Source organism: Zonotrichia albicollis, chromosome W (genome assembly GCF_047830755.1).
Source record: "Zonotrichia albicollis isolate bZonAlb1 chromosome W, bZonAlb1.hap1, whole genome shotgun sequence".
NCBI classification, from domain to species: Eukaryota; Metazoa; Chordata; class Aves; order Passeriformes; family Passerellidae; genus Zonotrichia; species Zonotrichia albicollis.
The window spans coordinates 4,438,307-4,465,967 of record NC_133859.1 but is presented as its reverse complement, the minus strand read 5'-3'; the positions used below and the strand labels follow the sequence as shown (position 1 = coordinate 4,465,967).

Below are 27,661 nucleotides of genomic sequence, written 5' to 3'. Positions count from 1 at the left end.
GGAAAATGTGGGGTCTGGTTGGACTATATTAACCACTGTGACCGAGAAGCTGATTTCTCTGTAATAGAGGACTAAAGGATTGTAACACGCCAGAACATCTAAATGTAAGGGGGTAAACTGAGGTTCCTTTACTTTGGGTCGGTGCACAGAAGAAATACCAACCAGATAGTCTCAAGAGGTCAAAATTACACAAAAGTTTACAGGTAAAATATAAAAATCAAGGAAGTTTGGCAAAGGATTTAATACAACATCCAATGCAACATAAAACACTTATCATATCATTAACTTAGCCGATTTAACTTAGCAACCTTTAAACTGTTTATTGTTACGTTACCATGAAAAGAGAAGGAGAAGAAAGAGAGAAAGACAAAAAAGATATAGAAAAACACACATCTAGCTACCAACTCCTGGGTTCCAGTGTGTATTCCAGGAGGAGGCAGGGTCAGGCACATGGTCACATCATGGTCAGCCTTTTAAATCCCAGGGCCTCCATGGACCCTCCTCTCAGGTGGGGCTTCTGGTCATTCAGCCATTCAGGAGCTGGGTTAGGGCAGTGTAGCACTGCCCCGGTGTACCCTGATTGACAGACACTGTGGGACTGGGATGCTGGTTCTATGCCTGGGGAGTGGAGCATTTCACTGCTGTGCCAAAGCAAGTTCTGACCTGTCCCTTCCATCACACACACATACATCCCAAAATGTCTCGAGACATCAATTTTTTCCAGTCTCTGACAAAGATGAATATTCTATTCTTACTGGATTACATTAAATAATGAACTCTCAAGAACTAGCCATGTGAATTAACTTATGAAAGAAGGCACTGAAAGTCCATATATTATGCTATGTTGTGTTTTACATTATCTGGCTAAAAGCCTCAAAGGTGTTTAATTAGTTTATAACAGAGAGGAGGCTTGAACTCAAGTTGAAAGTTCTGCTGTGATCAAGGGATGAGAAGGAATTATGGGTATTATTAAAAAGTTGATGTATGCACAGATTCAAGTTTTGTTCTATTAGTCTAGCTTGGACACACTAAATTAGTGCTGCAGTTGGGTGAAAGGTTTTATTAAAAAAGCTAATCTTTAAATCCATGCCCTGAGCAGAAGTACCATAGCAATAAATTTGTAATAGTTGCTAGTTGCATGTGGAAGTATTGCTCCCAATTGTCTGAGGTTGGAAAACTATGTTTTAGTATGAGAACACTTCATTAAATAATTGATTTCCTCTAACTTGATGAAGTACTTTCTCAGCCTTAATTGCTGCTAAAAAGATTACTTGAGTAAATGAAGATATAGAATACAAGTCCTAACTAGATAGGGGTGTATTTAGAACACAAGGCAATTATACTTTTAGGCTTTGGTGTGAGCTTTAAATAATTTAATAGTTACATCCAGATTGGTAGAAAATCTTGGTTAAATGGGAGAGAAATCTGAATGGTGATGGTAGGCAGTGCATCCAAAAAAACGTTGCAGAGGCACATGTGGTCAAGAATGCTTATTCATACATGAAAGGCCTGAGGTGATTGTATTCTGGAGTGGAAAATGCCAAAGAGCAATAGAAGAGTGAGGGGAGAGAAAGATTTGATGCCTAGGAGATGAGATGGAGCTGCTGTTGGTGAGACAGGCAGAAATTGTTTGCAACATGGGATTCTCCTGGACAATAATTTGTAGCATTCACATACTCAGTACAAATATGTATATGAATATTACAGTCTGAGTTATCTGAACCAGCAGTGGCTGGGTTGATGTTCAGAGTGAAAATGTCAGAATATTGTCCTGTATTGATCAAAATACTGTATGAAGTACTAATATCCTTGGCAAGCAAAATGCAAATATTTGGCTGGGTGAAAAACTGGAAGATTTCTTAGTATGTATTGAAGAAATTAGGTCAGAAGTGGAAAAGTACACATTCAGATCAGTTTAAATGAGACTGGTAATCATTATGGAATTCTTTGTCATAATATGACCAGTATGGGTGAAAAAATCAGTAATTTATGAAAGTATTAAATAACAAAATATTTTTGCATTATGTAACATTGCTAAAATATTCAGCTTTAGTACTTGAATAAAATCATATCATATAGTCATAGAATATCCTGAGTTGGAAGGGACCCATCGGGATCATCAAGTCCAATTTCTGGCCCTTCACAGGACATCCCAAGAGTCACACCATGTGCCTGAGAGTGTTTTCCAAAAGCTTCTTGAACTCTTTCAGGCTTGGTGCTGTGACCACTTGCCTGGGGACCCTGTTCCAGTGCCCAACCATCCTTTGGGTGAAGAATCTTTTTCTAATATCCAACCTCAACCTCCCCTGACACAACTTCATGCCATTTCCTCGGGTCCTGTCGCTGGTCACCAGAGAGGAGATCAGTGTCTGCCCCTCCTCCTCCCCTCACAAAGAAGTTGTAGACTGCAATGAGGTCTCCCCTCAGTCTCCTGGCTGAACAGACCAAGTGACCTCAGCTCCTCCTTTAGACATGAACTTCAGTTGCTTCTTTTGCCATGTTCCTCCTGAATTGTAATCAGTGTTGTTTAGATCAAATCTTCTAGCATGCTTCAGCTACTTAGTCTGTTTGCCATGTCTTTCCACTCAGTTGAAGTCTACCATTCTCCAGTTAAACAGAACTTGCTACTCCATGTCTCCAGATGCTAAGAACATAGATTGCATTGTTATTAGAGTCTAATAAAGTCTTAAAAGTTTAAATTGCAGGAGAAAAGTTGTTTCACAATTAAATATGTATACATATATAGACTGACATCAGGTCAGTTTTAAACAATGAAAGCTTTTAGGCTGACATTTGTTAGCAGTATACTTTGTGCTTATAATTAGCTCTTACAGGTTGTTAATTATCATTATACATTAGTTCTTATACACTAACCATTATCATTACATATTCAAAGCAGTCAGTCTTTAACACTTTTATCCTAAATTAGCGGCAATATGCAGTACCATGGAGCAAGTGCCATATAGCTGGCTTGATAATGGTCTTGATGGTCCTAGTTGTTGAGGTCAAGGCGACCTGATGGGACGATGTGACACAAACAGGATGGGGACAGTAGTGGTAGCACTACATTTATAGAAATGCTTGTACAGTTGTACTGTATCAAGTTGTTTATGTTTGGATTCAAAGCAAACTAGTCTTTATCTTTTTAGTATGCTGCTGTGTGCAACCAGTCTCTGTCCTAGCTGCAGCTCTCCTGCTTTGATAGAATGGGAACTTTCCATTCCCAGTACTGAGTCTGAGTCCTGAGTGCTGTACTCTTTCTGACAGCACAGCATAGAACTTCAAAGCATGACTTTGCTCTTATGGTAGAGTATCCTCCTGAGTGTTGCCTTGTGGTTTTCTTGTGAAATCCATATTGGATTGTTGGTGTATGTACAGCTTTTGTATCTTTCATGGTATACTGCAGTACACAGTATGAGATACAACAAAGACAGCTAATTGATACACAGATAGTGATTTTGGGGGTGCAGCAGTCTATAGGATTTCTGTTCTTGTATTTGTCTTATTAAAACTAAAATAAGTGATACATGGAGTTTCTGCATTCTCTAAAGTTCATATGAAGCTGTCTTGCTTCCTGCCCGATTAACAACTCTAGCTTCTTCCTTTATATGATGGGATTCCTAATGAGTTTAACTTGGCAATTTCACATCAATTCTTAGCTGTTGTTTCTCCAGGTGGTATAATTCAGATTTTTTTTTCCCTCTATGGCTAATATATGCTGCTGGCAGATATTATAAATATTTTTCTCCTAATGGATACCTGAGAAGCATCATTTGCGTTTTTCTGCAGTTCTCTGGTTTAATTCGCACCAAGGTGACAACATGCACACTTCTATTTTCAGTATTTCATATCATGAAATGGTTTAAGTAGGAAGGGACCTTAAAGATCATCAAATTCCAACCTCCCTGCAAAGGGCAGGGTCACCTTCCACTAGACCAGGTTGCTCAAGTATCCTGGTTTAGGGCAAATTTTGGAGAAAACCTCCAATAGGGGCACCCCCAGAAAGCAAACCCACATGGCCTCTCCCCCCCAACCAGTTTGGGAAGAATTTCCTCAGAGAGAAGTGGAAAAAACCCTGTTTCTTTAACAGGCAAAGCACTCCCCAGCACAAAAAATTAACACCAGATGACAAAACTCATTTGCTGCTCTGAAGAGATGACAAATTCAGAAAGTCTCTCCTGGGAGTGGTTGCTCTGTTATCAGTCCCTGTGGAGCTGGGGAAGGCTGCTGCCCAGAGTAGGCCCCGACAAGTCACAGAGTGCGAGCTCTCAGTGTTTCCCCAGATCCCAGTCTGGAGCAGGTTCGAATGGTTCCAAGAAAAGGGAAAACAAAACAGGGAAAACTTGGACTGCCTCAGCTAGCTAAACTAACTAACTAGCAAAAGGAAGGCTGTGTTCTGCCCTGTCTGTGCCCAGACTCCACAGTGTTCCCGCAGACTGTGGAGGAGTGAGTGAGGCTGATAACAAATCTCCGTGCATCTTCTTCTCCCCTGCCTTGCTGTCAGAGCCAGTCTTGAAGGCAAAGAATATAATATCCAGCATAAACAGAACACACGATTGGAGATACAAGCATCATAACATCACCTTAGGACATTAAGTCATTCCTGGAGTTAACAGATAGTTATCACTAAACAAAAGTTATGCCTTTAATAAAGCCAAGGGTTCTTTAGACTGTGTTCAAACAGTACAGGCCCATTGGTTATATCCTCATTTCTTGTAGTGTGTATTTGTGAGTGACCATGACACGGACTCAGACTGGCAGGGAATCTGAATCGTTTATTCAAAGAAACAAGATGGTTTTATACCCTTTTTCAAGGCACAGTATTTCCTTACAGGGTAATTCTCACTATGTGACCTATTCCATGTTGCCATGTCAGCAATGTGCTTTCTAAATGTCCTTCTATGGGGTGATCATGTGCTGTTCACCCATCTGTCAGCTTCTGGCAGGCTCTTCTCCTGCAGGGGTCTGCCGCATATCACCTTGTCCCCCCAAGGTCAGGTGGAGACAAGCCTCTCTGTGCTGCCATGTGCTTCTGCAGGTGGGGCCCACAGCCCACAGCTCAACTTCATCCCATCTCTTCACAGAACTCCCTCTTTTTTGTTTTGTATAAACAAAAATCATGAAACAAAACACTAATATTAGAATGTTTGGCTCACCTCCCAAACCAAACAAGCTCCATTCCTCACAAAAGCAGTATCTTTCCTATGAACGGGGATACATGAAAACACCCAATAACTGGTAACCGCACACATCTCCTTCCTATGAATGGAGACAATGATTAGACAGATAGAACCTTGAGAAACAACTTAAAATTGTCTAAAACCTTTACCATCACCTAGAGTCTGCAATTGCTGGGGAGTCCCATTTCACAGTGAAGACTCGGAGAGACTTTCCCAGGAAAAACTTTCAAGTTTACCTCGAAAGAGGGTTCAGCTTTTATAAGATCAGATGGGCAAGTGAAAGTGATTTGATTATACTTTTAGTGCAGAAACACCTGGATCTGATGGTATAATCCCCAGTCACCCAGGGCTAGGGCTTGGCCAGAGCCTCAAGCCTTGACTGAGAGGGTTTTCCTAAAATACCTACAAAATTGCCAAAAAACTTTATTAGTTGAAAAGGTATGAATTGTAACATGAATGTATTTCAATTTACCGAACTTAGGGATATGTGTAACATTGGTCTGCCAGATTTCTAGAGCTTGAAGTCCCTGGGGATTAACTCCGAGGGCAGGCCAAGGGTGCCACCTGTTGACAGTTGGCACAGGCTTGCATAATTTGCCATGCTTGCTTGTGTGTAAACTAGAATTGTTTTTGAAGAGCTGCTGCACTCTGGTGAAAAAACCCATGTGACAGACGTGCCTGAGAAAAAACATCCGGCACAACAATGGCCCCAGCTAACTGGTCTGCATGGGCATTACCTTCAGAGATGGGGCCAGGAAGACCAGCATGGGAATATATGTGTAGGATATACTACCTTTTTGTATGCAACTGCACTGCAAAATGCAAATGTAGTAATTGAGAAAAGAGTAATGGGTTAGTTACTTCTTTGATATGAGCTTCTTCTATTCTTGTCACAACACCTGCAACATAAGCAGAGTCAGTAACAATGCTAAGCTCATCTTGAAATTTTTCAAAAGCCCTAACCACAGCTGCTAATTCTACCAGTTCAGAAGAACCGTGAACTACTTTTATATCTTGTAGCCACTGCCTGTTACTTCGTCACACTATTACAGACCGCCCAGTCTTTCCAGAGCCATCTGTAAACACTGTGCAGGCATTGCCAATTGAAATTGAGGAACAGTAAGCATTTTGAATAAAATTAAGATAAAAATTGACAAGGATGCCATCAACTTTTCTATGACCCTGTTAAGCACTTAACACTTGTGTGATCTGTTCTAAGGCTCTGGATGTCAGGATGCAAGGGGAAGTAAGTTCAGGATTCCCTTTGAATAATTGGGAAAGGGGGTAGAGTTGTTCAGTTGTAAAACCCAATAAAGGGTGTGTACCTGTCATAGTTGAGACTGTCATAATACAAAGCCACACAGTCCATTTTCAGAAGGCTTCAAACTGTTTTTATTATAGCATGCATGCTTTTTATACCTTCTTACAAAACTCATAAGTTTACACTTTATTAATTGGTCATGAAAGACAAAAAAAGTGCTTATTGAAATAGACAGTTGCAGGTTTCTCTTATTTATTCTTCTTTCTTTCTTGGTTTCTATGTCAATGACCTTGATAGAAAATTCTTTCAGGGGTAAACATGGATCCTCTTATCAAACTTCTCTCTGGCTCACAGAAGTCGCTGTAAAACCTCTTCCACAATTCCCCCTTTTTTTATATTTGAACTGCAAACACAACTGCTAAGGACTTTTGCAGGGCCCTTGCAAAAATCCAAGCAGACAGGAAAGACACAAAACAATGATAACCACCAGCAAAATTAACAACCCAACTTCCAACAATACTCCAAACTGTTCAACAATACCCCCAACTTGCAAGGAAACCACTCAACCATTTCCATCCTTCATTCACCTGCAAATTACTAACTTCTTCCTTCAAATCCAAAACTCCTGTGAACTGATTCACTATGATCTAACAAGCCTGTACAACACATATCTTTAAAATCCTGATGTTCATAACCATGCACAAACAAAAAAGATGTACCAACAAGGCACATAGAAAATGAATTTTCAAATGCTGTTGCAGACCCCGCAGTCCCTTAATGACACATTCATGGCAGGATGACACTTTCACTTTTAGTTGAATAGATTTTTCTCCACACAGAATTAGAGACCAAGTCATCTGCCTAGTCACCACTTAGAACTAAGTAGCATCCACTTAACTTTACAACCAGTTGCTGCTATCATAATGGGCAACTAACCTAGTTGTTTGAAGTATGGAACCTTAACAACTAATTCAAAATCCCTATGCAAAGGCAACACTTCTCCCCTAGGTACATTAAATTCCCCTATTTTGGGAACGTTGGTGCCATGCAAAGGGAGATGGTACAAGACACGTTACTCAGCACTACCAGCCTCTCTGTAGAAAAATACAAAGAACATAAGTAAAGGTAACATCCACCAATTTAAATTTGAGTTTTCAGTGTGAGTCAATATACCCATTTACTCTGCCTTCAATTGTCATCTTCACAGCATGTTCTTTGAGGGTCCATGCTTCAATCCAGCTGTGGAACCACCCATCCTATTCTTTCCTATATACTCCAAATAAGACTTAGCACAACGAGCAAAAACCCTATGAGGGCCATTCTCTGTCAGAACACACATATCCCTTCCTTCATGTTAATTCCACTGAGCCAGTCCACCTTCCAGTAATCAAATCTTTAACCCATACCTTAATATTTTTACGAACATTTGACTATTTAGAATTCAAAGAAGAAAATTTATACAATATAGGAGACAATTGTAAATTGGATAAAGGACATAAAAGTTTAGCACATAAACAGCTTTATCTAATCTCACTTAAGGAAACTCCTTATACATTCCTCCTTTTTATTTTTAAACCTGGTGCTTCAAAACACCATGAGCACGTTCAAAAATTCCTTGACCTATTGAAATATGGGGAATGATCAACACTCCAGGGACGAAAAAACACCTACAGGTGTTTTGTTGTTTTTTTTTTTAAGACATATGCCGGACTGTTATCTGTCTTTACATATGAGGAAACACCTAAAATAGAAAAGGCATGGCAAAAATGATGAATGACATCCCAAGCTGCTTTACCTGCCAATGCTAATGCAACCATGGCATGAGAAAAGATGTCAATTATAGCATAAATAGGCTTTAAATGACCAAACTCAGGCATTTTTATAACATCTGTTTGCCATTCTTAAAAAGGGAGTAGGTCTCTAGGATTGGTACCATAATATTATGAAATATGAATCATATGCCAATCAGGATAAGAAGAAACAATTGATTTTGCTTCACTTTGTGACAAATTATTACTGTAGTGCCTAAGCACCTTGGTGAAAAAATTGATAAGATAACACATTAGGTACCGTTTTTACTGCCAAAGCAGCCACAAGGGAATCCACATTGACCAATTAAGGAGACCATTGTTGAATCATAAGTTCATATTCCCAATTATCATCCTTTTTCCAGGCTACAGCTGCTTTTCCAGTTTTTCCTGATCCATCTGTAAAAACTGTTATACATTCCACTGGAACATGAGAACAAATTTGTTTCCCCTAAAAAGCAATGTGCCTAGTCAAAGTCAAAACAGGATGAAAAGGTAAATGATACACTATTTAGCCTGTAAAATAAGATAAAGCAGATTGCAATTCATGATTATTTTGAAAACACCGTTTAAAATACTGTTATACAGATATCACAGTAGTTACAGGATCATGGCCTAAGATTTTATGACAACATCTGTGACCCTTGATAATGATATCTGCAAAAAACTCAAAGTCCTGAAGCTGGTTTTCAGAATCTGAAAGATAAATATATCCATTCCAAAATAAACCATTTATCTTCTCAATCATCATCCCATTTACACAATATTCCACATGGTATTTTGTTCTTTAAAAACAAATAATTGCACACCAGCAAAAGTTTTCATCCTGTTAACAAGTTTGCATGTCAAAGCTAATTCAACTTCTTCCATGACCTTTTTTTTTACTGCATCAATCAAATATCTCTCATCAGTAGAAGAAGTAATCCCTGACAATAATTCAAACAAAGATTGCATTTGATGATTAGTTATCCCTAACTATGACCTAATCCAAACTATTGCATCAACCAATTTTTATACATCAGTAACAGTTTTAACATCAATGTCTAATTTGAAAGGTTCAGGCACAATCTGAGTATTGGTTATTATCAACCCCAAATATTTCCAAGGCATCTATTTTTGTACTTTCTCTGGGGCAATAACTAAACCCAAAAATTTTCAAATTTATTACAGCACATTGTTCAAGATCTGACAACTGTTGTTTTTTAAGAGAAGCCAACAAATTGTCATTCATGTAATGGTAGCAATAGCAAGTACTGAATTGCTCTTGCACCTTTGATAAGGCCTGTGCCACAAACTATTAGAATTTTCCATTGATATCTTTTATTAGGTTCAGCATGATTTAAAGAGGGCACAGTAAAAGCAAATTTTTCCTTATCTTGTTCAGCCAATGGAATGGTAAAAAAGTAATCTTAAATCAATGATAATTATCTCCCATCCCTGTGGAATCGTTGTGGGTATTGAAAGACCTGGTTGTAAAGGTTCCATTGTAGCCATTACAGCATTTATCTGCTGAAGATCATGCAAAAGTCTCAATTTTCCTGATTTCTTTTTTTATCACAAAAACGGGTATTCCATGAGTGAAATGACTCTTCGATATGTCCAGCTTACAGCTGTTCTGCTACTAATGATTGCAGGGCAGTAAGCTTTTCAATAGGAAGGGGCCACTGGTCAATCCAGACAGGTTTATCTGTCAACCATGTCAAGGTGATAACTGGACATTTAAGGACTTGCATCACAGTGGTCTCTACTAAAATTCTCCGCGGGGCCCTGGCCAAACCTGATTGTTTCACTATAACTCCACTTTCTGTTTTTACAAAAAATGCATTTGCGATAGTTCTTTTGAAACAGTGAACAAGGCACAAGATCATAGCTAACACAATGACAATTACAAGGAAAATCAACAACATTCCCTTGACCAAAGATGCAACCCATCCTGTTAGTCCCCATTGCCCGAAAAGTTCATTGACCCAATCTGGGATTCTTTCTACTTTCAAGTCCTTCACGAGATCTTTCAGTTTCTGGATGTTCGCATGGATGGACTCCGAACGCGAAGAGAGGTTGAAGCAGCACATGCCTTCGAAGTCCTCACATCCATGTCCATGGGCAAGCAGCAGGAAGTCGATTGCTGCTCGGTTTTGGAGTGAAGCTTGTCTTGTGGTTTCTTCTTCCTTTAAGAGATCACTCAGGGCTGCTGATGTGGCGTTAGCTTGTTTACTGAGCCAGCATCCAAGATGATTGATTTCACCGAGGGCTTTAGCTGCAGCTACCCAGGGTAAAAACAGAGAGACAGCTATCTTTTTTGGTCTGTTCCAATCGTATAATCTCGGATCACAATTTTCATCGAATTCAGTGTAGGACCTTTTTTGTCATTTTGATTAGCTTTTTATTTTATTATTTTATGATATATATATTACATTATAACTATACAAAAAAGAATAGAAGGAAAAGTTCTCAGAAGGCTAGCCAAGCTAAGAATAGAAAAGAATGATAACAAAGGCAGCTGGCTCCGACAGAGAGTGAGAGCCAGCTCTGCCGTGACTGGTCACTAAATCAAAACATATACAGGAGACCAATCACGGATCTACCTGTTGCATTCCACAGCAGCAGATAACCATTGTTTACATTTTGTTTCTGAGGCCTCAGCTCCTCAGAAGAGAAAAATCCTAAAGGAAAGGATTTTCACAAAAAGATGTCTGCGACAGAGACCAAAGAAAAGTTGTAAAGTTACAGTTGCATCTGCTCCCATGCTAATCAAACCTGTTATTATTATGGTCTCTGGATGATGCCCCTTGGCTGCAATGATGCATTCCTTTTCTGGGCATTGATCTGTCACTTTTTGAGTCCAAAATACTTGAGGTGGTCCTGTAGATCCAAGATCTCCTGTACCACGACTCCAATTCATTGCAATTGGAACATAACTCACAAAAAGAACAAGTTGAACAATACAAATTCCTTTTTAAATAGTAACAGGGGGTTCACTAACAGATTCCATAGCATAAATTTGTCCCACATAATCAGAATAAATAATTCCTAAATGTACATTAATACCATAAATAATATACAAATATCAAATACAATACATCACACACACTGATGATATCCGTTTTTAAACTAAGCATTTCATCATTACAATATTCAGTAATGTTCCCTTTAGATTTTTTCTACTGTTTTTTATCAGACTCTAGAAAAGATTGTTTCATATTAAATTTCTAAACTTTTCAACATATCAAAACTTGCTGACAGTAGACTAAGTACTAATTTTAAGCAAATATCTCTAGCTGTAGGAAAGTCCTCTCTAATTTCAGGCTGTCTCTTTACTTCATTAAGTTAGTTATTAGTGTTGAGGCAAACTTAGAGCTTGCAGCAATTGCTCTTATTTTAACCTTTGCTGTTATTTAAAAGGTCTTCATTGCTTGTTTGTCTCACATCTTCTGTCTTCATTTTTTCTCTTTATTCTCTTCCTTACTACTATAGCTTACATTGATTGAACACTCGCAATAACAAAGCATTCTAACCTTGTCCTATGGGACCATAGGCATCAAGAAGCATTTTACATGTATATCTGGTCAAAATAATTACAATGTCAACTATAGATATAGCAATCAACAACATTTATAAGAATTATTATTTACATTAAATCCTTATCAGCTTTAAATCATATTCAGCACTGCATAGCACTAGGTCCTTAATTACACATTACTGTTGTCACACCTTAGTGTTAAAATTACTCATCCCTGTGGAGCCCTGTGGGCCTGAGAATTGTTCACAAATGAATAGCTTTGCAGTGCTGGAAAGGTTTGTAATTGTTGTCAAAATATTTATGTCCCATCAAACCAGTGGCCCCAGGGTGTCATAGGGCCACATCAGGGCCTCGATGAGGGAGGGGTCCACGTTCCTCTAGGTGGAGCGGCAACACAGAACTCTAAGCAGTTCCCAACACTTTCGAAGGTCCTGAGAGGGGCCTAAGGCAGCCATCAGCCAAAGGGGGATAGGGAAACGGCACAGGACGGCTCCAGCCCTGCCCCCACCGAGTTCCTCCAACGGCAGCAGACACAGCCCCCAGAGTCTGCGTGCAGCTTCCGCCCCCCCCCCCCGCACAGCCTCTGCAAGGGCAGCAAGGGTGGGGAGGACTCGTGGGGCTTGAGGAGGGGCCCAAACAGTCATGTCCCTCCCTTACACCCACAGCACCCCGTCCAAGGTTCCAGCGGAAGGGGAGGCTCCTCCAGGAGATCTTATCACCTGTGTTTCAGGCAACAAAGGGCAACAAAGAACACAGAGTTAATGAATCCAATCGTCTGTTCAGTTCAGGAGGGAGTGGAGGGACAGACGACTTGAGGGTGAGTGGGAGGACAAACAGCTCGGCTTGTTCTTCAATTTGTCTCTTCTGTGAATGCATTTCAGCAAAAGTAACATATTTTCACTTAGCATTCAGTTTGATTAATTGCTGTGCCAAACAAAGGCACACAGGATTAACACAGTCCTTCAGAGACACACTGAGGAGCACCACCAGTCTGTCTCCCATGATAACAGAACCTGGAGAAATCCCTGCAAAAGCATCTCCAGCAGACTCCTCAGGGAAAAACACATTCTCAAGCTGAATCCCATCTTTCTGCTGTTCCCCATCAACTCCTATTTCTTGTTCTGTCTTCCATATTCTGACACTTAAAGGCAGTACTGGCATCAAAGTCCTATGATTTTTCCACAACACACCATGAAGGGCATAATTAAAGACTTGAAAATCCTTCTTCTTCAACAGAACTTTAAAACAGTTTCTCTTCCTTTATGAACTAATTCTCCATTATGTTCCCCAGTGGCTCACCTTTATTCCAGGTGTCAAAGTTTGGTCTGAACCTACAGCAGCTCCCCACGCTGCTTTACACTTCACTGGAGCTCCCCGTATTCCCAAGTGGCTTGTTGCTGTTGAATTAATAACGGCTGAAGGGAAGCGACATTGGCTCCATGCTCAGGAAGCATAAAGCAAGCTTTATTAGGAGCTTCACATATTTTATAGACAGGATCGTTCACCCAGAACCTGATTGGTTCATAACAACACCCCTCACATCACTGGTTAATTAGGAAGAACACCTTCCGGTAATATCTTTCCATAAACATCACGTACAAGCATTCCACATGTTCACAAACACCAGGTGCAGAGACTAAGATAAGAATTGTTTTAATTCCTTCTCTGAGCATTCTCATGGCTTTCCCCAGGACGATGCTTGGGAAAACTATCTGTTTCTCTCTGTGAGTAAACTGTCGCATCCACAGTGGCCCCCTTTTTCTTTAAAGTGGAAGACGGGCGTTTGTAATCCTTTGCAGGGCCCCTTACAGGAAGGAGAACAAACACACCTCAAGAGGTCCCTTTAGCAACTTGCTGGTTATCAATCAGAACCTCAGTCAGATGCTGACTTAAAATGGTCAGGGAGATTCTCCAACACATACCATCGAATTCTTTACAATTACATCCTTTTAACAACATCAAATCTTGTTCCTTCTTATAAGAAATCCTTACTATTTCTAAGACAGTAACAAAACATCGTTAGCCTGCTCAAAGAACTGGCAGCCTAACTTGTCAACAACCCTTTTCCAGAAACAAAGAAAAAGTAGAATACTCATTCCCTACTCGTAGAGGGACCATCTGATTGATGATCGGCATCCTGATCATTGTTCGAAGGTTGCCTGTTGGCCACATTCTGCTTTTGGTGTCGCAAGTCAGGGTGAAGACACCTTGCAGGTATCTACCTGTAGTGGTTTTGGTTCGCCAATTTCAGATTTCCGCAATTTTGAGATTTCCCAACCAATACGCTGATGTGTGTGGTGGGCTTCAGTGCTGGCCAATCACCAATGCACTCACTTCCTGCTGTGAGATGGGAGTAGGAGAAAGGCAAAGCAGGCTAAAAGCTGTAAAAGGGTATAAAGAAAATTTTATTAACAGTAACTAGAAGAAAAAAGTAGTAAGAATTAAAACAAACCCTTCAGAACACTTCTCCTCCCCCCACAACCTTTTCTTTTCCACTGACAGTGTAAAGAAACCACACCCAAGATTTCCAGTCAGTTTACCACATCTAAAATAGTCTTTCTTCAGTTCACTTAGGGAGAGAAGTCTCTCTTGTTAATGTTTTGGAGACTTCTTCACAACAGGGAAAAAAACAGTTCTCTCGTGTCTCTCTTTCTTGGAATAGCAGCCCCCCAGGGAAATCTGCTCTTGTGGAGCCCTTCCCATTTCCACAAGCCTTCCCACAGCTTGTCGATGGGCCTAGTTGACTTATGGGGTATTGTTTTAAAGATGAGCTGTTCAAAGGCAAAAGTTTATCTATTTTTAAAATCATCTTTATCCCTGGGAACAGAGATCTTCTCCTGGGGGCACCAGACTACTCTTCTCTCTTTCTCTGTTCAAACTTCTCATGGGATCACAACTACGATAACATCTGCTTGCTTTAACATGGAGGCCTTTGCTTGATATCCATTTGAATCCTTAATCTCCCCATAGTTTAATGCGTTATAGGGAAAAAAGAGTCTTTTATCCATAGCTTACAAGAGGATTTCAGCTCCAAAATCAAGACATCGCTCCTCCCTCTCATCTGGGACTTATCTTCTTCATCACTGACTATGATGTGTTCATGTTTGTCCTTTACATACTTGCATCTTGTTCCTTTCTCTCACTCGAGGGAGGATTGAAGCACTGAAAGGGTTAACATCCTGCCTGGAGCCTCCAGATGGTCAACCTGACTCTGGCTGGGATGAGTGCTACAGTGCTACAGACAGCGGGAGCTGCAGCTGGGGGAGCTGCTCTGCTCGGATCAAATCAGCCAGGCCAGAACTCAGCAGCAGCAGCATGCCGGGGGTGGGGGAGTGGCGGGGTGGCTTCCTTCTTGCCCCTGCCCAATGGTTGCGGGCAAGTTTCATGGCAGAGTAAAATCCCGGCACCGACCTGGGGCTGCTCTCAGGGCCTGGTGGGCTTGGCTGGGCTGTGGGCTTCGGGGGGTTTAGCAAGCAGCCAGTTGTTAGCAAGACTGGCTCCATCTGGCCCCGCGGTACCCCCCTCTCCCTGCCCAGCAGTAGATGTGGGGGGCCAGCAGGTGGCCTGAGAAAGGGGGCCCAACTCCTCAGCAGGGCTGGCTGGCCTGGCCCCGTGGCAGGGGCCGCCCAGCTGTGTTACCTCGCTCTTGGCCGGAAGAGAAAGTTCCTGAGTTTATTTTGTCTTTTACCTGTGTGTTTCACAGAGGTGAGTGCATTTTCCACTGCCTGGAAATTTTGCATCACTTCCCCAGTGTTGCCTTCTGATACAAGGCAGGCGGCCTGGTTTCAGGAGACAGCACGGTGACCCATTCCCCAGGGTCACTCGGGCCTAAGAAACACGCGGACACCAATATGGTGGAGGATCAAAGGCCTTTATTCTCTCTTCCCGTGGGGTTTTATAGTCTAGGGGGCTTCTACGTCAGGTGGGGGTCTGTCCTTACCATCTATGGTTAGTAGGGGATGGAAAGTTACCTGGGCAAGTGGAAAGTTACCGGAATCCAGTTGGGGGGCTACATTCCTATGTTAATTTTCTTATCTAAGGGGGCAGGGGCCCTGTCTTCCCGTAACATCACGAGATCTTCCGAACGCCAGGCCCTATCTGCTACACCCCAGATTTCCTCCCATTCTACACCATGACACCACCGTACTCCAGTGTCTGTGGAAACATGCATACCCGTGACCCCAAGCCATAAGCTCGCACGGGCCCTCCCACTTATTAGTGGTTAGGTCCCGTATCCAGACTTTCGCTCAAGGCAGGTGCATCTCACCTGAAGACTGCAATGAGAAGAAGTGATTTAAAATGACAGGATTGTTTGAATTTTGTGGCACTGTAATATGATTGATTGTATATAGAACTTTTTCCAATCTGCTGTGCGGGGTTTCTTCAGGCATTCCCCTTTTTTGTTTATCCAGAACACGCTTTAAAGTACCACGAGTGCATTCAACAATAGGTTGACCAGCTGGCGAATGTGGAATACCAAGTTTATGTGAGACTCCTCATAGGCGCAAAAACTGCCGCATCTTCTGCGAGACGTAGGCTGGGACCATTATCAGTTTTCACAGAAGGAGGTATACCCAGAAATGCAAAAGCCATCCTCCAATGGGCAGTCACATCACGACCCTTTTCTCCAGTGTGAGCAGGTGCCCACATAGCAGAGGAGAAAGTGTCAATAGACACGTGCACATACTTAAATCAGCCAAATTCGGCAATATGAGTGACATCCATTTGTCAAAACTGCAAGGCTTTTAAGCCTCTGGAGTTCACCCCTGTACAGACCCATCTGTGCCCAGAGTGTTTGTGCTTATCGGTGGCTTCAGGGAGTGTTGTGGAGGAGACCTGTCTGCGGTGTGAACAAGTGAATGACCTCCTTTCACTGGTGGCTGAGCTTGGGGAGGAAGTTGAAAGGTTAAGGAGTATCAGGGAAAGTGAAAGGAAAATAGACTGGCGGAGTTCAGCCCTACCATCTTTAAGGGAGGCTTCTGACCAAGAGACTGAGGACTTATATGCCTCCTGCTCTCAGGCAATAGAAGGGCACCTGGTAGATGAAGTGGAGTGGAAATGGGTCCCCATTCAGGGAGGTAATAACAAAAAGTCCTCCCCATCCCCATCATCCAGCCAGGTACCACTTCAGAATAGATATGATGTCCTAGATCTAGAGACCCAACTAGATAATTTAGGAGAAAACTGTCTGCCCAGTGAACCCCCCAATTATGATTCATCTGTAAGACGGATCACTACCTCTAACATCAAGAAGAAAAGAAAGGTAATCGTAATAGGTGATTCCCTTCTGAAGGGAACTGAGGGTCCCATATGTCGACCAGACCCATCCCACAGGGAGGTCTGTTGCCTCCCTGGGGCCCGGGTGCAAAACATCACTGAGAGACTTCCTGGGCTGATTCAGCCCTCTGATTATTACCCACTGCTGATACTCCAGGCTGGCAGTGATGAGATTGAAAACAGGAGTGTCAAGGTAATTAGAAAGGATTTCAGGGTAATGGGTCAGGTAGTTGATAGGGCAGGAGCACAGGTAGTGTTCTGCTCAGTCCCTTTGGTGACAGAGGAAAATGATGAAAGAAACAGGAGAATCCGCATCATCAACAAGTCGCTTAAGGGTTGGTGTTGTCGGCAAAATTTTGGGTTCTTTGATCATGGGGAAACTTTTACAGCATCTGCTCTGCTGGAACCAGATGGGGTACACTTCTCTGTTAAGGGCAAAATGTTTTTAGCTCATGAACTGGCAGATCTCATTGAGAGGGCTTTAAACTAGGATTGAAGGGGGAAGGGGAAGCAGCTGAGCTATCTGGAAGCAGGCCCAAGGGTTGCAAGGCTAAGTTAGGGGTGAAGTCAGTAGCCCAGCTGAGGTGTGTGTATACCAATGCACACAGCTTGGGCAACAAACAAGAAGAGCTGGAGGCCATGGTGCAACTACAGAGCTATGATGTAATTGCCATCACAGAAACATGGAGGGATGACTCACATAGCTGGAGTGCTGCACTGGATGGATACAAGCTCTTCAGAAGAGACAGGAAAGGAAGAAGAGGTGGAGTGTCACAGACATTTTTTCATAAAATCCTTTCTTTTAGGATTTGTCCTTTCTGGGAAGCTGAGGCCCCAGAAGAAAAATATAAACAATAATTATCTGCTGATGTGGAATGCAATAGGTGGACCTGTGATTGGCTCATGTTCCATGTTTACAATTAAGGGCCAATCACAGGATCAAGCTCGGGGACAGATTCTCAGAGAGCTCTCTTGTTTTGGGGATTCTATTTTATTCTTAGCTTAGCAGCTTCTGCAACTTTTCTCTCTATTCCTATTAGTAGAGTCATAATGTATTATATATAATATATTAATAAATCCAGCCTTCTGATCATGAAGCAAGATTCTCGTCTGTCTCTCTCACCCTGAGGAACCCTCACAAGTCACTGCAATATCTGGTGACCCCTTGTGTCAGAGCAAAAATAATTTGATAAGACCAGAGGAGCAAATTGCTGCACTGGGTAAAATCCTGTACATGTAGCATTTGATGGTTGCTTTAGAAGTGACCACAGAAGTGGATTCAAGCCAGGAGCTGAAGAACTGAAGATCCTGATTTGGACGGAGTTCACAGCCAAGGCTGACCACAAAGAGAACCTGAAACACCTCCAGGAAGATGTTCGGAAAGAGCAGCAGAACCATGGAGCTGGCCAGAGCATGCTGGACTCTTTCAAAAGGTACTGTTGGCTTTTCCCTTCCTGGCGATTCAGCCCTGAGAATTTTGTGGCTGTTCATATGGGGAACTCCTCTCTTGGAGGAAGAGGTTCATTTCTCTCCTTCAGAGGAGAAACTTATTGCCCTCTGGCAAAAATGGGGTGAAGAGGATGGACTTTCCTGTCAGCAACAGATCTCTATGAGTTCTTTCGATGGGCAAAGCTTTTTGGGTTCTTTACTGATGTGCTATACGCTTTGGATGTTTTCGTGTGGGAGTGCATGGACTCCATTTTTTTCCGATTCGTTTGGGGTCAGGGGTGCGACTTCCCTCCCGTCTACGCAGCATTTAGAAAGCTCTTCCCAGTTTTGAAACGGAGAGCAGCTGGTTTTCCCTGGATTTCTAACTGCAATGGGCTGGCTCCGTTCCCCCCATCCCCAGCAGGAGAAGAGCCTTTGGAGGGGGATGAGATGCTGCTTCCCAGCGGCGGGGGGTGAAACTTCGCCGCGCGAAGAAGTTTTTTTTACTCTTTCTCCGGAGCAGTCGTTCTCCCCCTCTTCTCCCTCGCCGGGGGGATGGGAGGGGGCAGCGCCACTCAAGCCAGCGCTGTGGGCGCCGCCCCTGGAAGCCCAGCAGGCCCTTCCTCAGCCGACCTCTCGGACCCCGCCCCGCTCAGAGGTGGGGGTGGTACCGGTCCCCGAGGCCCCCCCGCCCCTGCCAGCGCCGCGGCCGCCTCCAAGACCCGCCCCGCCTGCGCGGCCGCCTCTCCGGGCGATCCCGCCTCCGCCGGCTTCCCCGCTTGCACCGATGTTGCCAAGCAACAGTGATCCTCCGCCGCCACTTCTTCCGGCGGCTCCGGCGCTGCCCGCTACTGTTTCGCCGCTGTCCGTGTGCATTCCGCCAGAGACTGCATCTTTGTGGATGACCCCAGAGTCAGCGGCAGAAGACGGCGCCAACCCTGCGCCTTGCCTGCCGCCGCTTTCAGAACCAGGCGGGATGGCAGCGGCATGTTCCCGCGCATCCCCGTCGTTTCCTGCAGCTTCGCCGCCTGCTGAGCCACTGTTGCTAGGCGACGAAGATGCGTCTGCAGCTTCCGGCTCAGCGGAGGAGGGGTCCTCTCCGTCTCCGGCCCCCCCGCCGCTTGCACCAGCCGCCCCAGCAGTTCTGCCGCTGTCGGAGACTCTGTCCTCCCTGTCGGCGTCAGAGGCTGCCCTGGAACCGGCGGCTTGTTCGAGCTCGGACCATCCCGGGCCGGTTGTCTTTGTAGCAGCGGGCCCGGCGGCTGGTCTCTCCTTCCGTGGAGGGGGAGGTGCTCGCCAGCTGACTGTGGGGGCAGCGCGTCTCCCTGCTTTCAAAATCAGCATTCTCGGCGGGTTGGGGGGTGTTTTTTTGGGGATTGTCCCATGGAGGCTGCCATCTCTGCCACCCCTCTTGTGCCCTAGCGGCGGGGGGCAGGTGCGTCCCGAGAGCTCTGCCTTTGGACCCCAGCCCGGAGGGGGTGGGGATGATGCCATGGGGCAGATGGGAGATACACCTGATGCATTTGCATTGCAGAGGCAGAGGGCACAGCTGGAGGAGACCATGGCTTGTTTGCTGTGGGGAACAAACATCTCCAGACCCCAGATGGGATTTCTGGGGAAGGCTTCTATTTCCCTGCTGCTGGCATGCCTCTGTGGTTTTGGGGAAAGGAAGCGTCTCACTACCTGTGCTGCCATTGGACTGGCAGCAGGGTGCAGGCCTGTGGGAATGCAGAGCCTGTTTCATGGGTTTGGCCTGGGCTGTTGGGCTCAGGAAGTTCCTGGGCCAGGGCCACTGCCTGGCTTTCTGATGGATGTGGGGGTGTTGCTTTCTCCTACTGGTCCTGGCCCGCCCTTTTGTGGGCCAGTTTTGGGGTTCCTGGTCCGTCATGGGCCAGGGCCCCCAGGGCCTTTCCTTCTCTGGCTGTGCTCTGCTGCTGCTGCTCTTTTTGATTAAAAAAAAATAATAATTTAAAATTAAATAAAAAAGATTGAAAATAGCTGGCAGCAGCTCTGAAGCACTGAAGCATTGAAGGGCCAGAAAAGGACATTCCAAAAATTGTTCAAATTGTTTGAAATTGTTTTATGACTGTCAATGGTTTTTGATAACTATTGATGGACTTTCTGCAGTAAGTCTGTTTCAGGACCAAAAAGGACTTTCAGATATGTCCAAGAAAAACAGCTTCAGTCCATGGACTGTTCCTGAAACTCAGCTGCTTGGACTTGAATTTTCTTTGTGTTGTTTTTTTGCATTTTCTTAGATTGTAAGATTATTTTAGTGATATGTTAGTGTTGTATGTTATACAGGTGAAGAAATTTCCTGTTCACTTCACATCAGCATTTTTTCTTTTTAATTTATTACAGTGAAAACGGTGTGATGTCACAGACATTTTTTCATAAAATCCTTTCTTTTAGGATTTGTCCTTTCTGGGAAGCTGAGGCCCCAGAAGAAAAATGTAAACAATAATTATCTGCTGATGTGGAATGCAATAGGTGGACCTGTGACTGGCTCATGTTCTATGTTTACAATTAAGGGCCAATCACAGGACCAAGCTCGGGGACAGATTCTCAGAGAGCTCTCTTGTTTTGGGGACTCTATTTTATTCTTAGCTTAGCAGCTTCTGCAACTTTTCTCTCTATTCCTATTAGTAGAGTCATAATGTATTATATATAATATATTAATAAATCCAGCCTTCTGATCATGAAGCAAGATTCTCGTCTGTCTCTCTCACCCTGAGGAACCCTCACAAGTCACTGCAATAGTGGAGGGGTGGCCCTTTATGTTAAGCAGACTTTCGATGACGTAGAAATTGAAACTAAGGAAGATGGAGTTGAATGTCTATGGGTAAGAATTAAGGGGAAGGCCAACAAGGCTGACACCCTACTGGGAGTCTGTTATCATCCACCCAACCAGGAAGAAGAGGTAGATGTCTTATTCTATAAGCAGCTAGGTAATGTTTAGCGATCATCAGCCCTTGTTCTTGTGGGTGACTTCAACCTACCAGACATTTGCTGGGAACTTAATGCACCAGTAAAGAGGCAGTCCAGGAAATTCTTAGAATGTATGGAGGACAACTGTTTATCGCAGCTGGTGGATGAACCCACCAGGGGAGGGACTATGTTAGATCTGCTGTTTGCAAATAGAGATGGGCTGGTGGGACATGTGGTGGTTGGAGGTCGCTTGGGGCAGAGTGATCATGAAATAATAGAGTTCTCAATATTTGGTAAAGTCAGGAAGAGCACCAGTAAAACTCTTGCATTGGACTTCCGGAGGGCAGACTTTGGCCTGTTTAGGAGACTTATTCAGAGCGTCCCTTGGCAAGCAGCCCTTAAAAACAAAGGAGTTCAGGAAGGGTGGGCATACCTCAAAACAGAGATCTTGAGGGCACAGGAACAGACTATCCCTGTGTGCCGAAAGATCAGTCAACGGAGTAAAAGTCCAGCCTGGCTGGGCAGGGAGGTTTTGGAGGATCTCAGGAATAAAAAGAGGATGTATCAGCGTTGGAAGGAGGGTCAGGTCTCTAAGGAAATATTCAAGAAGGCTGCTAGAGCATGCAGAAAAAAAATTAGGGAGGCCAAAGCTCAGTTTGAACTTAGAATGGGGACTTCTGTAAAGGATAATAAAAAATGTTTTATAAACACATTAATGCTAGAAGGAAGGGTAAGACCAGCCTTTGTTCTTTATTGGACAAAGGAGGGAACTTAGTATCTGCAGATGAGGAGAAGGCAGAAGTGCTTAATGCCTACTTTGCCTCAGTTTTTAGTGGAAAGATGACTTGCCCTCAAGCCACCTGCCCACCGGGGCTGGTTGGTGGTGTCAGGGAGCAGAATGGTCCCCACATTATCCAAGAGGAGGCTGTCATAGAACTACTGAAATGCTTGGATGTTCATAAATCTATGGGACCAGATGGGATCCACCCCAGGGTAATGAGAGAGCTGGCAAATGAGCTTGCAAAGCCACTCTCCATCATTTACCAACAGTCCTGGCTCACTGGTGAGGTTCCGGATGACTGGAAGCTGGCCAGTGTGATACCCATTCATAAAAAGGGTGCAAAGGAGGATCCTGGTAATTATAGACCAGTCAGCCTGACCTCAGTACCTGGCAAAATAATGGAACAGTTTATATTAAGTGCCATCACACAGAATTTGCAGGATGGCCAGGGTATCAGACCCAGTCAGCATGAGTTTAGGAGGGGTAGGTCATGTTTAACCAACCTGGTCACCTTTTATGACCAGGTAACCCACCTAGTGGATGCAGGGAAGGCTGTAGATGTTGTTTATTTGGATTTCAGCAAGGCCTTTGACACTGTCTCCCACAGCATACTCCTAGACAAGCTGGCAGGCCGTGGCTTGGACAGGAACACTCTTTGCTGGGTCAGGAACTGGCTGCATGGCCAGGCCCAGAGAGTGGTGGTGAATGGTGCTGCATCCAGATGGCGGCCAGTCACCAGTGGTGTCCCTCAGGGGTCTGTGCTGGGGCCAGTTCTGTTCAATATTTTTATTGATGACATGGATGAGGGTTTAGAGTCTTTCATTAGCAAATTTGCAGATGACACTAAGCTGGGAACGTGTGTTGATCTGTTAGAGGGACAGAGGGCTTTGCAGAGGGACTTGGAACAGTTGGATGGATGGGCAGAATCGAATGGGATGAAGTTCAATAAATCCAAGTGCCGAGTCCTGCACTTTGGCCACAACAACCCTCTGCAACGTTATAAGCTGGGGACAGTGTGGCTGGTCAGTGCTCAGGTGGAAAGGGACCTGGGGGTGCTGGTTGACAGTCAGCTGAACATGAGCCAGCAGTGGGCCCCGGTGGCCAAGAAGGCCAATGGCATCTTGGCCAGTATCAGGAACGGTGTGGCCAGCAGGAGCAGGGAGGTCATCCTTCCCCTGTACTCAGCACTGGTGAGGCTGTACCTTGAGTATTGCGTCCAGTTCTGGGCCCCTCAGTTTAGGAAGGACGTTGAGATGCTTGGGCGAGTCCAAAGGAGAGCAACAAGGCTGGTGAGGGGCTTGGAACACAAGCCATATGAAGAACGACTGAGGGAGCTGGGGTTGTTCAGCCTGGAGAAAAGGAGACTCAGAGGTGACCTTATCACTCTCTTCAACTTCCTGAAGGGTGGCTGTGGTGAGCTGGGGGTCGGTCTCTTTCTCTGGGCAACAACAGACAGAACAAGAGGACGCAGTCTCAAGCTGCGCCAAGGGAGATACAGGCTAGAATTAAGGAGGAAGTATTTTACAGAAAGAGTGGTCAAATACTGGAATCATCTACCCAGGGAGGTGGTGGAGTCACCATCCCTCTATGTGTTTAAAAAAAGACTGGATGTGGCACTTGGTGCCATGATCTAGTTGAGGTATTAGAAGATGGGTTGGACTTGATGATCTTAAAGGTCTCTTCCAACCTAGAAATTCTGTGATTCTGTGATTCTGTAAATTTTCAAGGTGATCTCAGGTCAGCGTTCCCCCTTAGAATATCATATAGCGGGGACAATTGTTTTGCAGTTAGTCCCAAATAGGGACATAACCAACTGATGATGCCCAGCAATTTCTGGGCATCATTCAGAGTCTTAATAGAATCAGTGAATTGCATCTCTTGATGCTGAATGGTTTGATCCAGGATTTTGACTCCTAAATATTTCCAAGGAGGATGCTGTTGAACCTTCTTCAGAGCCACTTGCAGCCCATAAGAATGCAGAGCAGCAAACAGCTGAGGCTGTATCCTCAGCAACTCATCCTGGGTGGATGCTGCCACCAGGATGTCATTCATGTAGTGATAGCAATATGTGTCAGGACACTGCTCATGAACTCCGGACAAGGCCCGAGCCACGTACCATTGAAAAATAGTCGGAGTGTTCTTGCAGCCCTGTGGCAAAAATTTCCATTGATATCTCTGTACAGGTTCAACATTGTTAATTGCAGGCACAGTAAAGGCAAACTTTGGTTTGTCATCAGGATGCAAAGGAATTGTGAAAAAACCATCCTTCAGATCAATGATCAAGATTTCCCATCCTGTAGGGAGCATGGTGGGTGAGGGCATGCCTGGCTGCAATGCCCCCCCATACTTTCCATCACTACATTAAATTTTCAGAGGTCCTATAACAGCCTCCATTTCCCAGATTTTTTCCTTATCACAATGACAGGAGTATTCCAGGGACTAGTGGAAGGCTCAATGTGTCCCTGTTGCAATTATTCCTGAACCAATTCATGAAAGGCGACCAATTTTTCTTTTGTCAGGGGCCACTGGTTTTCCCAGATGAGTCTTTCCACCAGCCGCTGTAAAGGCAGCATAGGATATTTTCTGCCCTTCAGCACAGTGGCCCCAATTAAAAATCTGTCTCAATTCATACCCCCCAGGCTGCCAATACATCCCAACCCCAGAGACTGATTTGAGCTGTAGTGACATAGGGCCAAACTACAGCTGTCTGCCCATCCATGTTTTTGATCAGCACAGACCGTTGACTTACAAAAGTCTTTTTTGCATCCCCCACCCCTTTGATCGCCGAACCTATGGAAACCAAAGGCCACAGAGGAGGCCACGCAGAGAAAGAGATGATTGTCACATCAGCCCCTGTGTTGATCAAACCTCAGAGCTGGATCTGAGGCAGGCTGGCACCTGGTAGAATCAGGGTGCATGTTATCTGTGGTCACTGAGCAGAAATATCTGCAGATCAGAAGACTTGGGGAGGTCCTGTGGATCTGAAGCTGCAAACTCCATGAGTCTGCTGGTCAGTCCTGGGGACACATGACTGGAAAGGCACAAGTTGAACAATATGAGTCCCTGCTGGGATAGTGATGGGGGCGTTGGACGTGGAAACCGTGGCACAAATTTGATCTGTAAAGTCAGTCAATGACTCCTGGATGCACAAAAATTCCTTGGAGATTGGCACTAGATCTTCCCACAAGCAGTGCACTCAATCCTTGACCCAAAGGTCCAAAGGCATCCAAAGGAACCTTATATGTAAGACCAGATTGTAAGATGTTTGTTGCTGTGGGGTGTACATTCACCCCGTCTGCTCGGTGGGTGCTACCCCTAAGCTGGCTAAGCCTGTGCCGGTACTATGCCCTGGGGAATCAGTTGTGTCAGTGCGCAGTTCCCCTTTGTGCTCATCTTCCTGTTTCCCAAACCTACCAAAAGCTGACCATTGGTATGGTATCTAGACTTACATTGTTTTGCATAATGACCTGGCTTTGCACACTTAGCACACAAGAAAATAGTCTTGTTTCCTTTCTGTGTTCCCTATTTTTGCTTGCCCTTATTTTTCCCCTGTTTTTGTTGTCCATCCCCTGAGGATGTCCAGCCTGGCTGTAAGGCAGCCACCAAAACAGACATTTTGTAATCTACAGAACCTACTTTAGAACATGCTTGGACCATGTCTGTTATCATTGGGTCGCCTGGAAGAGCATCTATGATCTTCCTACAATTGTCGTTTGCGTTGTCTCTCGCTAATTGCTTACATAACATCTGCCTCACATTATCATCCTCAACCTGCTTTTTCAGGGCTGCTGCAATTTTCTCAGCAAATGGTAGAAATAGTTCTCTTATTCCTTGAGTTATTGCCACATATCGTGGCTTGGGAGATGTTGGGAATTTAGCTGCTAGAGAATGGAAAATTACAAAGCTGTGGCTAATTCCAAGTCCTGCACCTGCATAGATAGCAGTGTCCTTGGGGCCTAGCTGTGGTAGGATAACAAACAGTGAAAGAGACATGAGAAAAGAGAGATGTAACCCCTAAGGAATGAGGAAGAGTTCATGGCATAGTTTAACCAATAGATTGCTTGGCTTACAGAATATTCATAAGCTTATTGCTTGCTGTATAAGTGTCTGATGCTCTCTTCAATAAACGGAACTTGCTTATCACTCATATTGAGTGTCCGAATCTCCCCTCACCGACAAATGGCTCATCCCCAGCAAAGGCCTCGTTTCTGCGACAGGGAGCGGCCGTCTCTGTAGTTTTTAACAATGCTAAAAATCCTACCCTCTGACTCTGTTCAAGAATGACAGGGTCCCAGGTAGCCTGAAGATCAGGATTAGAGAAGGCATTCTTCCCCATGAGAGCATCCACTCCCATGGCATACCTGGGATCAGTTGGAGGCAATCTCAGGTTCTCTGTTGCAGCCCTATTAGTCATCTGCCTCCAGCTATCCTTAAAAACTTTAATTGCACAGCTTGGAACAATATTTGAGCTATATGTCTAATATCAAATGGAGCGAGCAGGTCAGTGTTTAACCCTCTGATAATTTGTATAATGTGTGAAGAACCAAGTCCATATCTTGCAAATCTTGCACAACTCGCCATGCTATGACACTGTCCCCCTTGGCTTGTCCTGTATTTGGGACAGCTTTATACACGGGAAAAACTTGGACTCCCCCTTGTGATGGAACATTGCCTCTCTGATCCACCTGTGTTACTTCCTCAGATGATGGATTAAATATTTGACTGGCTCCTGTGGCCCATTCCTCCGCATTTATCGTGTTAATGAGCCCACCGCTGGGCATCCCCACTTTCTCTAACAGGTCCCAATCCCCATTCTCCAGAGCCCTCAATTTGACCAATTCCGAAAACCGGCGAGGGTTCATCAGTCGCATGGTCACCCGACAAGGGGGTAGTGTCCAGAGATGACTCTGGGATGATGTCACTGCTCGTCAGTGCCGTCGTTCCGCTGCCAGGCCACGCCCCCAGTGGGGGGCCGCTTGCTGATCTTTGTTGCTGTTGCTGTCCATGTCCTGGGGCAGGGCTGGGCAGGACAGCCTGTGGGAGGAGGATGGCGGGCCAGCTGGAAGCACTGAAGTGATGGTGCCGGCTGCCAGCCCCAAGGCAGGAAAGTTGTCAGCAGCCAGTGGAGTGGGGGACCTGGCCATGGCAGGTGGTGTAAGGGACCTGGCTGTGGCGGGCAGCGCAGGCTGTGGCGATGAAGCTGCAAGAGACATGATGCCCGCTGATCTGCACACAGCAGAGGGAGGAGGAGGAGGCACAGGCAGTTGCGCCTTTTCTGCAGATGAAAGCGAAGGGGTGGAAGAGACCACAGCTCAGGTCACATCATTTGTCGACAGTGAAGGCTGTGACGCTGCTGCTGCCACTTGCGCCGCGAAGGCGGGAGGGGGTCCATGGCAGGTGCTGCGGGCGGCGGCACCGGTACAGCTGAAACAGGAGGCATGGTACCCACAGCTCCGCCTGCGGCAGGGGGAAGAGGTG

General features: G+C 44.6%; 1 protein-coding gene across 6 annotated transcripts in view; it reads left to right on the top strand.

Moving 5' to 3' along the window:
* Positions 1 to 27,661, top strand: part of LOC141726933 (ceramide transfer protein-like) — a 283,561-nt gene that overhangs the window by 5,721 nt on the left and 250,179 nt on the right. The window lies entirely within an intron of this gene.